General features: G+C 39.5%; 1 protein-coding gene across 1 annotated transcript in view; it reads left to right on the top strand.

Moving 5' to 3' along the window:
• Positions 1-13,792, top strand: part of Scel (sciellin) — a 150,993-nt gene that overhangs the window by 129,984 nt on the left and 7,217 nt on the right. The window lies entirely within an intron of this gene.

The following is a 13,792-nucleotide window of genomic DNA, read 5'->3' as shown; positions in this document are numbered from 1 at the left end:
GAAAATATTTATTTAAAAAGGGATAAAAGGTCTAAACTTCACCAAAGAAGGTTCATAAGTGGATAATGGCAGAGAAAGATGCTCAGTAACATTTGTCATTAAGGATGTGCAAGTGGAACAACAGTGAGTTACCACCAGGCCTTTAGAAAGGCTGGAATCTGCAAACTGCTAATTCAACATTACCATGACGCACTTGAGGTAATTAATATAACTCATTATAAACTCCTGTCTGCATTTTATTTGGATTTCCTTGGTTATGACCCGATGTCTTCTCTCTGTTACAGGATCACATCCAGGGTACCACATCTCATCTGGTCATCACTTTTCCTCTAGTGTTTCTTGCTTGTGGTGGTTTCTCAGCCTTTCTTGGTTTTGATGACCTTGTTACTCAAAGACTTTTCTAATGCTTTCCTCATAATTACATTGGGGTTGTGGGTGGAGACTTCAGAGCAGAGGGCCATCATTATAACTTCATATTGAGAGTACGCACTAGCATGTCCACAGTCACCTTAATTATCTGGTCTAGACAGCATTTGTCCATTTTCTCTATTGTCAACTTACTCTTTTCTCTTTATTTTTCCCTACGCAATTCTATTTTTTAATTCTTGAATATTTATTACATTTATTCCGTTGTATGTGTATGCAGGTACACGTATCCGTATGAATGCACACACACACACCAAGGTGTACCTGTGGAGGTCAGAGAACAACTCGTGAGAATCTGTTCTCTCCGATGACCATGTGAATCCCAGGGATCAAACTCAGGTCCTCAGGCTTGGCAGCAAGTGCCTTTACCCACTGAGCCATCCCATTGGCCTCCCTGCAACATTGTTTAGGAGAAAGTCACTCCACACTGCCATAGTTAAATAAACGGAGAGTTACAGTCCATCTCCTTAGGGATGAAGTAATTATATAAAATGTCATCCCTTTGTATGTATAGTATAGTTAGTTGTGTCTTCATTTATTGATTTGATCCTTTGTTTATGCCAACATATACTTGCTGGTATTTCCTCATGCATTAGATTATAATTTAATACTGCATCATTTATTTTCTTGCTCAAATTATTATTTGATCACAGAGAACTCTTACATTTGACATCTAGGTCCCTTTGAGACACGCATATAATTTCTATGCTCTATCCTTTTCTGTGTGCATGCCTCATGTGTTTAAGCATTTCCCTCTTTTAAGATGCTTTGAATTCATGTAACATACAGTCTACCCCATTCTGAGAGACATAATAAACCTTGTCTCTTTATAAGCTGATTTACCACAAGTATTTATTATAGTGATGAATAGCTGACTAATAAAATGGTCTTTGTAGGTAGCTGATTCCCATTGTTTGAGGAAGAACATTTAATGGGAAGTCTTGAACTTCCGAGTTTCTGAGAGACAAAGACATCATTTTCTCTTTGTCATAAAGCCACGGTTGACTTTTCTAGCTTGTCTAAGTAATTACTGAATTCTCAGTCAAGGAGTAGCCAAAATGTACTAGTATTTGGCGTTTTTCTGATTTCTTCTCTTGGTGTGGGCTCTATACATAAACAGCATAGGAAAGAATGATGCCGAATGTTTTTTAATGGCATGAGGTTTGTTAGATTTCCAGCCTATATCTTTCCTCATTCTCTACTGCATAACCAGTTAGTCAACACCATCTTATAGGCTTTTGTGTGGAAGCACCCAATTTCTAGTATCAGAGCCCTGGGAGACAGTGCCCCTGACCTGTCCTGTGATAATTTGCCAGTGACTGATAGCTCACAGACCTGTCCTTCTCCCGCAACACAATCCTTATATACAAGATAATGCAGTTAGATTTTCTCAAATCATTGTAGGCAGATTTTTATCATGTTAAAGAAAGTATTTTAGACACATGTGGTTGTTTATTATTTTGGTCTACTGTCTCTCAGTTTGTAGGATCAAGAGATGAAGAGAGACAGGGGCCTCAGATAATGACTAGTACCATGATACAGCCCATTTGTCAGTGGCAAAACTAAGATTGGCTCAGCGTGTTAACATCTCCTTCATTATGTATGGAGCTGTTTATCTTAATCTATTTTAAAGTTATTATTTTTATTTTAGGTGCATGAGGGTTTTACCTGTATGTAAGTATATAAGTGCACTACTTGTATGCAGAGCCTGCAGAGGCAAAAAAGGGCGGGGGTGCATTGAATCATTGAGTCCCTTGGATTTGGATTTCCTGATGATTGTTGGCTGCCATGTAGATGCTGAGAACTGAGCCTGGGTCTTTTGCTGGAGCAGCCAGTGCTCTTAACCTCTGAACCATCTCTCCAGGCCCCCATATGGAATTTTAAAATGATTATAACAACCCAAAAATTACCTCACTAAAAAAGAATACCATGACAGATTAAGCCTTACATGCCATTCTCTTATTTGGATACTACAGCATTTTATTAATTTTAAGAACTAGAGTGACACACTGCTAACTCCTACTTAACTTGTGGTTTTCATTTGTCTGGATGATTTTTTTGCCATACATTTGCACAATTAAGTTCTATTGTACATTGCATTCGTGTAGAATTCATGAGTTACTTTGCGTATTCCGTGGGTTTAATATCGAGTTAGTTAAATTTACAGACTTTTCATGGCCCATTTAACATGAAATGCTTTGCAACATCAAATCCTGGAACCAAGCAGAAATTTGAAGTTAATTAAGTATTATATACATTATAGGTCTCCAAATTAATATATTTATCACTATTATGAAATAAACATTGTGGATTTACTCTCTTAAAAGTAATGTTAATTTGTGACTGGAAAGATGGCTCAGTGATTAAGAGCACTGGCTACTCTTCCAGAGGACCTAGATTTAATTCCCAGCACCCACATGGTGGCTAGCAACTGTTCTTTGTAAGTCCAGTTCTGGGGGAAACCAGTGCCTCTTCTGACCTCTGTGAGCATTGCACGACACGGGTGCACTTAGCTATATGCAGGCAATACACCCATATACATAAACTAAAAATAAAATATTGTTTAAATAAAAGTTTATGTAAGTAATGTTAGTTTGTGATTCTGATTATGTATTCTAATATTTCCTCTGTCAGTATAACTTATTCATTTGTCTATAATTATAGAGCCCAGGCTGGTCTTGAGATTGTGATGCTTCTGCCTCAGTCTTCCAAGTAGCTGGATTGTAGATCATAGCTAATACCCTCAGCTGATCTACAATTCTACACTTGTTCCCTTCTAAGTATGCCCCATTTTCACTTGTAAGCTTTCACCCTTACACTTGAATGTAAAAATATAATTCACATTGGACTTTAGCAAAGTCTGTGGGTCTGATATATCAACTCCTGTTTGGAGTGCCCAAGACTACCTTTATTTCTGACATAACTGCAGGTCTGAGACATCCCCAAACCACTGTCAATTTGGATAACTTACTATAGGGAATCACAAAACTTGGGTAAACTATTACAGCCATAGTGATGGTGAAAGAATGCAGTGAATACAAGCCAAAGGAGTAGGAGTCCAGGACAGCGCCCAGGAGATGCTACATGCCATTTCAGCCATTCTCTCCACTGCAAGTGCGTGTATTCTACTTGCTTTCCCCAATAGTGATTCATGGACATGTATACCAAGTAAGGGCAACCAGGGCAGGTACCTCCAAGCCTTGGTGTCCAGAGTTTTTATTGGAATTAAGTCATGGTGGCATACTGACCATTTACATAGCTTATTTTAGTTTCCAACCCATCCAGGGGTAGTGTGATTTGGTGTAGCCTCAAGTTCCTCTGATAAATTGCTTTGCTAGTGTACAGTATCTGGCATGAAACCAGGGAAACAGACATACTTAGCAGGGAGGATAATCCAAAGGCTTAGGAGTTACCTCCCCGGAGCCTGTAACAAAATTCAAATCTCTCTCTGGGCAACATTAATCCTTTTCTACACAACCTTCATGCCAATAAGGAAGCTTTGTTAAGTCCAGATGTGCTTTCAGTCCCCTCACAGCACTACATTAAGAAAGGGAGCTCAGCTCTTGGAATATTATTTGAAAGGATTCCATTTTTGAGTAGTGTCTCTCAGAGCCTGTTGAGGGGACCTAAATATATACTTCAATCCACTTTTTTTTATATCCCCTTTCCTCTTCTATTTTCCTTCTCCCCAGCACCAACCACACCAACAAATCTCTTAAAGTGCCAGACTCTTTCTTTTGCCTCTCCTCTCTCTATCAGAATTATTTAAGCTGAAATTCAGCAGAAAACTACCCTTGTCCTTTTGGAGATGAGAAGTAGAAAATTAGGCTCACCGATGCAGATTTTCTTTGACACTCAGAAACACCAGGGAAAATCAAAGTCCGTGCTCATATTAATATTTTTAACACAATAATAACTTCCCTCACTGGGCACCAGCTGTGTCCCATGTACTTTATGCACACATGTTTCGGCATGTAACATCTCACCTTCTCAGAGATGTCACAATCTGGGAAAACTTTGCAATCATTAAGGAGAGGTAACATCATTCAAGAAATAGCAGGCATATACTGCAATATACTTAATTCTTCACTTTTATACGGCAACAGAAGTAATACAAACATGAACATATTTGGCCTCAATGATTTCTTTTTGTTTCCTGCCCTACCCCTTCTCTTTCTTTTTATTAGTTCTTCCTCACCCCATCTTCTAACTTAATCCATTTCCTTTTTTTTTAGGGGAAATAGCTAAGGGTTTTACACATTTTAATGAATGCAAACATTTTAAATATAGACATATGTATGTATATTTAACTCTTTTGTAAAATAAGGCTGAGAGGTGGAGGCGCAGGCTTGCAATCCTAGCACTTGAAAAGAAGAGGCAGTAAGATCACAAGTTGTAGGCTACTTAGCCAGATCCTCTCTCAAAAATAAAATTAACAAAACAACACCAATACGATCAATGACTTCTGTTACCACTAATGTATGTGGGGATGCTTGGATCCATTGTGAAATATCAATTGACTCTCTTTCATAGAGAGAAATGTTCTAGAGAGGGTTTTTCCTCCATATATTTTGCCCTAGCAACTCACTAATTCATTAAACTGTTCATATACATACTCCTTGACAAATTAAACCAAGTGGAAAACATTTTATTGTTTATATTCTGACCAAAAGCAAAGACACTCATCTGTTCCTACTCTTTTACCCTTGCTCTCTTCTATTCCTACTCTTTCCCACTTAATTTAGATCTCAGAAGACTAATGGAATGATAGTTTATATAATACATTGACTATGTTACATTTGCTATGTTTAGATTTTGGGAATATGAGAGTCTCAAATATGTCTCAAATTAGCTATAATTCTCCAGTTTCCTTAAGTATCCAATAGTGCTCATAGTTCCCAAATTATTCCATAATTGCTCTCTTTCTACTTAAGTTTGTATTATGATACAAGTGATCTCTAGACATTGCGTTTGGTTAACCTATTGTTGTCTCTTTTAGTATATGTTTCTAAGGTTTGTATCTGGAATGTCCCATGTATCAACAGCATGGTGTTTCCAGCTTGGGCTCCCAAGAATTGGTGGAAACTTTGAGGCGGGGCTTAATTGAAGGCCTTCTGGTCATTGAAAGGCATGACCCTGAAAGGAACAGTAGGATCCTAACTCCCCCTTCCCTTTTAAAACTCTTTCTCTTCTTGGCAATGATATGAAAGCTTTTGTTCTGCCATGTGCTCCCACCATGATGGGCTAACATAGACCCCAAAACAAAGGGGCCATTTGATCATGGACTAGAACCTCAAACTGTTGAACCAAATAAGCCTTTTTCTTTTCAGTTGGTTGTCACAGGTATTTGTCACAGTGATGGAAAGCTGGCTAACACATATGGCTTCTTCCTCCATCTCTCCTTCCTTCTGCCTTGGCAATTTTGTTGTTGGAGGAGAGAAAGAACTGTAGCACATAGCTGTGCCTGGGTCTCTGGGCTTAGAGTATTTCCTGCAGTTTGTTCTTTTGTTTTTATTTTCTGTGTGTCTTGAGGCCAGAGCATAACTCCTGAGGATATGTTCTCTCCACCTACCATGTGGGCTCCTGGGATCAAACTAAGGTCGTCAGGCTTGGTGACAAGAGCCTTTATCTACTGAGCCATCTCACCAGCCCCTGTACTTTAGTTTTATGCATGCCTTTCAGCCCCTATATTTCTATGTAAATTCAGTTTTGGTGGTGGTAATGGTGAAGTGTGTGAAAGCTTGTGTACGTGTTCAGCCCCTATATTTCTATGTAAATTCAGTTTTGGTGGTGGTAATGGTGATGATGTAGTGTGTGAAAGCTTGTGTACGTGTGTGTGTGTGTGCATGTATGTACATGCATGTATGCATGTCTGTACAAATGTATGTGTAGGTCAGAGGACAACAGTGACTGTCAGAAGTCACCAAGTAGGCAAAGTTGCCTGCACAGCTTAGAGTCTGCCTGTCCATACCTGCTAAGCAGAGAGTACTAGTGCATGCCACCCTGCCCCAAAAGTCTTCTTAGTAAGGTGTAGTGGTTTGAATGAAAATGTCAAAGTATTAGGACCTTTTTGTCCTCAGTTGTTGGTGCTGTTTTGAGGGGTCTTAGAAGGTGTGGCCATGCTGGAGGAAACATGTTACTGGGACCCTGCCATATTTCCAGTCACTCTCTGTTTCCAGTGTCTGCTTGAAGATGTGAGTGCTTAGCTTCTGCTCCTGCTCTGACCTCCTTACCATGCCTCACCATCATGATGGACTCTAATCCCCCTGGAACCTGGAAACATAAGCTCAAATAAACTCTTCCTTTTATAAGTTTCTTTGGTCAGCATTTTATCACAGCAACAGAAAAGTAACTAATACAGAAGTTGGTACCAGGAGTAGGGTTGTTGGCTGTGAAGAACCTGACCATATGGGTATTTTGAGGAATGTGGAAGACTTTGAAAGTTTGGACTAGAAAATGGTTGAATGTGTAAGCAGAGTTTAACAGGGCATTCTCATAGGAGCCTGGAAGAAAGTAGTGCTGAGAATAATGTAGTTCCAAAGGGAAATAAGGACTCAAGCAGCAACTAGGATATTTTGACCAGGAGTCTGGCTGGAGTCTGCCCACAGCCTAAAAGCTTGCCCGAGGCTAAGCTGAAAACCAATGAACTAATTTCTTTGGCAGACGAAATTACAAGACAGTCTAATGTAGATATGGTGGTGTGGCTACTAATAGTGAATAATCAGCAGGTCTACAGTGAAAAAGAACAAACGGACCAGAAAGAAATACAGAATGTACAGTTTGGAGAGAAAGCAAGCACTAGGAAGATTAAAGTTGGAGCCAAGGCTTGTGCTGAAGGAGAGGATCTCTTTGATAAGGAGATTAAAGTGATTAAGGAGAGGCTTAGACATTTGCACTTAAACAATGGAAAGAGTGCCTCCAGGGCAAGACCATACCCAGCTAAACCTCCAATTTAAGAAAGGAAAATGCTGTAGGATTTTTCTACTTCTAGAAAATCACAGCATAGAAAAGTTGCTGGTAATCTGGATGAAGCAGGCTGGGGTCCATACCAAACTTTCAGCCAAACTTGGCGGTGTTGTTCACCTGTTATTGGCTTTAAAGGCATGTAAGATGCAAGAGTGAAAGGGTCGCTGGTTTCTTCCTCCACAGTTTCAGAGAGGTGCTGAGACCAAGCAGCATGCAACAGGGGTATTCCTGCATCAAGAAGACTCTGAAAAGCCAAGAGTCCCTGATAGGCCACTGCATGAAGCTATGAAGGTGAAGCCTGGTTGGCAGTGGAGACCCCAAGAAGATATTCAAGATGCCAGAGCTGTGAGACATCTACCAAGGAGAGCTGCATAGAGGGAGTGGTACCAGCCCAAGAGAGAGATGTATGTTGAGCACAGCAAAGCTGGAGAGGCTGAGCCATCTAAGCCCTTTGGAAGTAAAGTCCCAGAAGTTGTACATGGGGCTACTGGATTTGGTGTTTGCTTTGCTGGTTTTCAGTCTTTCTTTGGTCCACTATTTCCTCACTATGCCTCCATTCCTCCCCTTTGGAATGGGACTGTGTATTTGGTTCTATTGTATGTGGAAGTATGTAATTTATCTTTTGATTTTACAGAGGATTATAATTAAGAGATTGCCTTGAGTCTCAGAATAGATTTTGGACTCTTGACTGTGAATAGTTTGAGATTGGTAAAGACTAGGGGGACTGTTGAAGGTGGACTAAATACAGTTTACATTTTATATGGTCATGAGCCTAGGGGGCCAGGGAGTGGAATGTGAAGATGTTGCAGGAATTTCTGGGAGTCAAGAGATGAGCAGTCAAGTCAGGTGAAGGAAAGGGAATTTATTCATGCCAGTGGGCTGACACCTGAATTACTCCATAATGGTGCCAGCTCTGAGCTCAGGTCTGTAGGGAAATTTATGGTCAACTCATATGCAGATGTTAAGAAGGCAGGGGGTTCCAGAAGCATATACATGGCAGTTAAGGAAGCTGTTACACGTAAGCAAGTGTTACAAAAGATTATAGGAATGCAGCAGTTTAGCAAAGATTTCAATGGCATGTGTATGGTAGGTAAACCAGTAATAAACTACAGGGGGTGAGGGAAGATTCCTGTTTATCTTTCTTATTCTTTTCTTCCTTCCTTCTTACCTCACCTTGGGGGCTTTCCACAATTCCAGATCCTTCACAACCACTTCATTGTCAGTAAATTTCCATTGCCACCACAATGGTTCAAATGAGAATGTCCTCCATAGGCTTGGAAGTTTTGTCCCTAGTTGGTGGCACTGTTTGGGGAGGTCTTAAAAGGTGTGACCTTGCTGGAGGAAGCATGTCACTGGGGGTGGGCTTAGAGACTTCTTAGGCCCTGCCAGATTTCCAGTCACTCTTTGCTTCTTGTGTCTGCTTGAAGATGTGAGTGCTTAGCTTCTGTTCCTGCTCTGGCCTCCTCATCTTGCCTCCCCACCATAATGGACTCTTAATTCCTCTGGAACCTGGAATGATAAGGTCAAATAAACTCTTCCTTCTATAAGTTTCCTTGGTCATTGTTTTATCATAACAGAAAAATAAATAATAGAGTAAGTGATATTGAATACTTTCATCAGAGACGCATAATGCCTTACCTCTCATTCTGTGACATTAGAAATTTATTATAAATTGAAAAATGTGATTTTATAATTATATTTTTCTCTTTTCATTTATTAACCAATGAATACCTATGAATAGATGCTATGTCTCATCAATAGTTCGGCTATTCTGAATTTGAATAAAAGGTGAAGAATGAATAATTTATACTTTAAAGTTCTAATATTCTCCAAATAGACTATGTACCAAAGTACATTTTAAACACACAGATTTAAGGAGTTTTGATGAATTTCACTCCAAGGTAGTTAATGTTTTGGTTCATACTGAAATGGGACCTCATACAAACTGACTCCTGGTCTTTTCCATACAAACCAAACTGGTTTTTGGTGAGAATTTTTAGGGCTGTCTAGTGCATTTTCTACCTTTGACATACACTCCATCTTCTCTTCAAAAATCCTTTTACTTTGATGGCATGGTATTTAAAGACCTCAACAAGCCTATAGGGTTCCTTGTTGTTATTAAGTTGGTCCATATCCCTTGGCTATTTCTGTGGACAGTGCTAAAGTTGATTTTTATTTTACGAAAAAGAGGAACAAGTTCATCCTGATATTCTAGTTAATCTCACTTGAGGACCCTGCAGCTGAACTCATGCACCTCAGAGGTTATACTTCTCCTATGACCAGCTCTCAACTACACAAATGTAAGATTAGTTTGCTTTGCCCTACTGCCCACAGACTCAAAATAACCAAATCAACACTACCATCCACGATGTACTCTGGTAATTTCTCCAACTCAAAAATATCTGTAAGAAAATCATGGAATCTGAAAACTAACAATGATTCCCTTTCTTTTTTTTCCTTCTTTCTTCCTCCCCCTTTCCTATTTTAGTTCTGTTTGTTTTCTTTTGTTTTGTTTGTTTCTGAGACAGTTTGATATAGCCCAGGCTAACTTCAGTCTCTCTATGGAGCTGAGTATTGGCCTGAACTCCTGATCCTCCTGCCTCTACTTCCCAAGTGCTGGGATTGTAGGTATGTGCCTTTATACCAGACTGTTGTCCTCCCTCCTTCTCTCCTTCCCTTCCTTTCTTACTTCCTTTATTTTTTGTTTTTTGTTTTGTTTTGTTTGAGACAGGCTGTCTCTGTAGCCCCACCTGGCCTGGAAATTATTATGCAGGCCAGGCTGGCCTAGATCTCATAGAGATCTGCCTATCCCCAAGTACTGGAACTAAATGCATGTGCCACCATGCCCAGTTGATCATTCTTTCTTAAACAAAGATTAATGCAAATATATTTACTTAATGTTATTTGAGTTTTGAATAAATTTGGTGGAATTCTGGGGTATGTTGTTATGTGTTAGAAGTCCAGCTCAAGAGTATGGGAGGTTTCCACTCAGAATTAGCTCTTGTAATTCAATGACTTAGAAGACTAGAGCTAATTCCTACTACAGCTGTGCATTAATCATATCTGCAGAGAACTCTCTCTTAATGTGATAAGACTCACAATGAGGTGGTCTCCTTCCATGAGAAAGGCACTGTAGGGGTCAACCATACCCAATTGTACCATGGTTCTGTCTGGTAGCACCTAACAGTTCTCACAGCCACTTTGAAGAACTGAAGTAACAGATGGTAAATTTAAAAGAACAGCTTTTTAAAAATTAAAACAAGTCCAAATGTAAACCTCCCTCATCTTCTCCATTGCTTTCTGTGCCAAAAGAGAGAAAAACATTACAAGTATGGTTCTGGGCTGCTTATTTTAAAAATATCATTTATCCTGAGTCTCAAAATCCATTACAACTCATATCAAACAGTTTTCTTTTTGAAAAAATACCAATTCTGCATTGTTTTAAAATCAGTGTTTCCCAGCCGATGACCAGTATTTGGAGTTGAAAGTTGACCTCTAGGAGGCAGTAGCAGAGACACTAGATGTAGCCCTCACCAGCTTCAAACTTCCACAGAGACACAGAAGTCATTAAATCAACCAATGTGAAATTTCTTTTCTGGATAAAAATATTTATGTAATTTATTTCTTTTGTTTTTATATAAAACGGAGAAGCATAAAGCCTCGGTAGCATCCCCTCCTTCTCTGAGCAGGAACAGGCAATGCTGGTGAAGAAGCATCTACCCTGTGCCACACTGGAAACTTGTTTGAATGAGAGCTGAGCAAAGCAGCCCTGGATGTGGACTGTGGTGTGCGGTTAGGAGGCACTGTTTAGTCTGTTAAAGTAGATGATAAAGACCATAGACTAATCAAAATGACGAAGCTCACACTCTGAGTCAATCACAAACCCCATATCCAAGCAGATAAGACAATAAAATAATAATAGGATGATCTGCCTTATGGATAATGAGCTGAAGGGAAGTGTAGGTTGAAGGTCCAAGGATGCCCTGCTCAGTAACAGAAGTAGTAGAGGCAGTGAGGGGACCAGTTCTCAGGGCCAGGGAGAAGTGGGGAGACCAGGAAGTCACTTTCCCTTCTCCCTTTTGTCCTTCCACACTAGAAGATGAGCAGAAAGGAAGGGAAGATTGCTGATAGCTCCTGCCCAGAATTCCAGCTTAGGAGACTAAGTACCAGCTTTAGTGTCAACTTGACACACCTGGGTTCAGGGAGCCTCAATTGGGGAATTGTCTCTATTGAACTGGTCTGTGGCCATATCTGTGGGGCATCTTCTTGATTGTTGGGTGATGTGGGAGGGCCCAGTCCACTGTGGGTGGTGCCACCCCTGGGCAGGTGGGCCTGTGTTGCATAAGAAAGCAGGCTGAGCAGGGGCCAAGGGAGCAAGCCAGTAAGCAGCGTTCCTTCATGGCCTGTGCTCCAGCTCGTCCTTCCAGGTTCCTGCCCTGAGTTCCTACCTTGGGCTCCCTGATGAACTGTGATCCGGGAGATGTAAGATAAATAAACCCTTTCTTCCCAAAGTTGGTAGTGGTCAGAGTGTTTTGGCACAGCAGTGAAGAACAAACTAGGATGCCAGGATAGTCACCATGACCGAGCTTGCTGAAGAAACCATTGCATTGTATATATTCCCAATGTCATGGTAGATAAGAGTGCTGGGTCATCAAAAGGACATTCTAGTTTTCAGGTATGGGTCTTAAGGGTGAGGCTCAGGTAACCAGAAAAATTCTACAGAAGCAGAAGATATAGAAAAAGAAAGGTTGTACTAAATCAAGGTGGAACTAAAAACTGGAATTGTGAAACATTCAGAAAAAAATCAACACCGAAAAAGATAAATAAAATTTAATATAGCAATCCTTTATCTGTGGTTTCACTTTCTTTGGTGTCAGCTACATAAGATAAGCCATGATCTCAAAATATTAAATGGAAAATTCTAGAAATAGTCAATTTATAAGTCTTAAATTGTGCCTTATTCTAAGTCGTGTGATGGAATTTCATGCCATCCCACAGCACCCAGAAACAATTGCCCCATTGCATTCACATTATGTAGGCCACCTGCCCATTAGTCACTTAGATGTCATGGCTTTGAGACTGGCTGTCACAGCATTGAAATGCTTGTATTTCAGTAACCCTTAGTTTACTTTATGATAATGCTCCCAAAGTCAAGAGTGGTGCTGCTGTTAATGCTCAGATATGATAAAGAAAAGCATAAAATATTTCCTGTAATAGAGAAGGTGAAAGTTGGCAACTTAATAAGGAAAGGCAAAAAATGTATGTAGACATTACTAAGATTTTCAGTACCTGAAAGTATTTTGTGTAAGAGACCACCTTTTGGTAACTTTATGATCATATAATATTATAATTTTTCTATTTCATTTTTAGTTTGTGCTAATTTCTTACTCTGCCTAATTTATATATCAAACTTTATTATAGGAATACATGTATAGGAAAAAAGCCTAGTGTATTATAGGGATTTGTAATATCTATTGTTGTAGCATCCAAGATCTTTGTCCTAGTTACTTTTAATTGTCTTTTTGACACAGCCTTCAGTCACCTGAGAGAAAAGCTTCCATTGAGGAATTGACTGGATCAGATTGGCCTCTGGGCATGTCTGTGGGGGATTGTCTTGATTATTAGTTGATGCAGGAGGGCCCAGCACTTTGTGGGTTGCAAAATCCCTAGGCGGGTGGTTCTGGGCTGTATAAGACAGCTAGTGAAGTATATGCCTGTGAGTGAACCAGCAAGCAGCATTCCTCCATGGTTTCTGCCTCAAGAGCCTGCATTTAGATTTCTGCCTTGAGTTCCTGCTTTGATTTCCTTCAATGGTAGACTGTCACCTGAAAGTGTAGGATGAAATAAACCCGTTCTTCTCCTCAGTTGCTTTTGGCTAGAATGCTTTATCACAGCAACAGAAAGAAAAGTAGGACAGCATTTCCTGTACTAGAAAATATTAGGCAAAATGAAAATGTTATTTTAGAAGACTTTAGAATAACCATATTTGGAGATACCAAAGAGATGAATAAAATATTTGCATCATTCCAAAAAATAGGAAATTATGGTTAATTTTTTGAAACTCAGTAGAGTAGATAAATTCTAACTTTTACAAATAGATTAAGGGTCAATACTAATGAATTCACCCAGAAGTCATCCAAGGAGATAAAGAGGAAAATAATCTGAAAGATCAGTTCAAAGATATGAAAAAGATCGGTATGGAGATACGTATAAATGAAGGAATGCCTACTTACTCACAGACAAGATAGAAATCTTGATTATGCAAATATAAAGTATATAAACAAAAAATATTTTCATAGGTATACTATCATGATAGGACATTTAAATCTCTTTAGTAGTTGCTAAGATAAAAAGTATCATATGCAAGCAATTTGAATTCAAGCAAATATATATATATATA

The sequence above is a fragment of the Nannospalax galili genome, unplaced genomic scaffold (genome assembly GCF_000622305.1).
Source record: "Nannospalax galili isolate Female #2095 unplaced genomic scaffold, S.galili_v1.0 scaffold140, whole genome shotgun sequence".
In the NCBI taxonomy this organism is placed as follows: domain Eukaryota; kingdom Metazoa; phylum Chordata; class Mammalia; order Rodentia; family Spalacidae; genus Nannospalax; species Nannospalax galili.
This window is presented reverse-complemented; position numbering and strand designations above follow the sequence as displayed.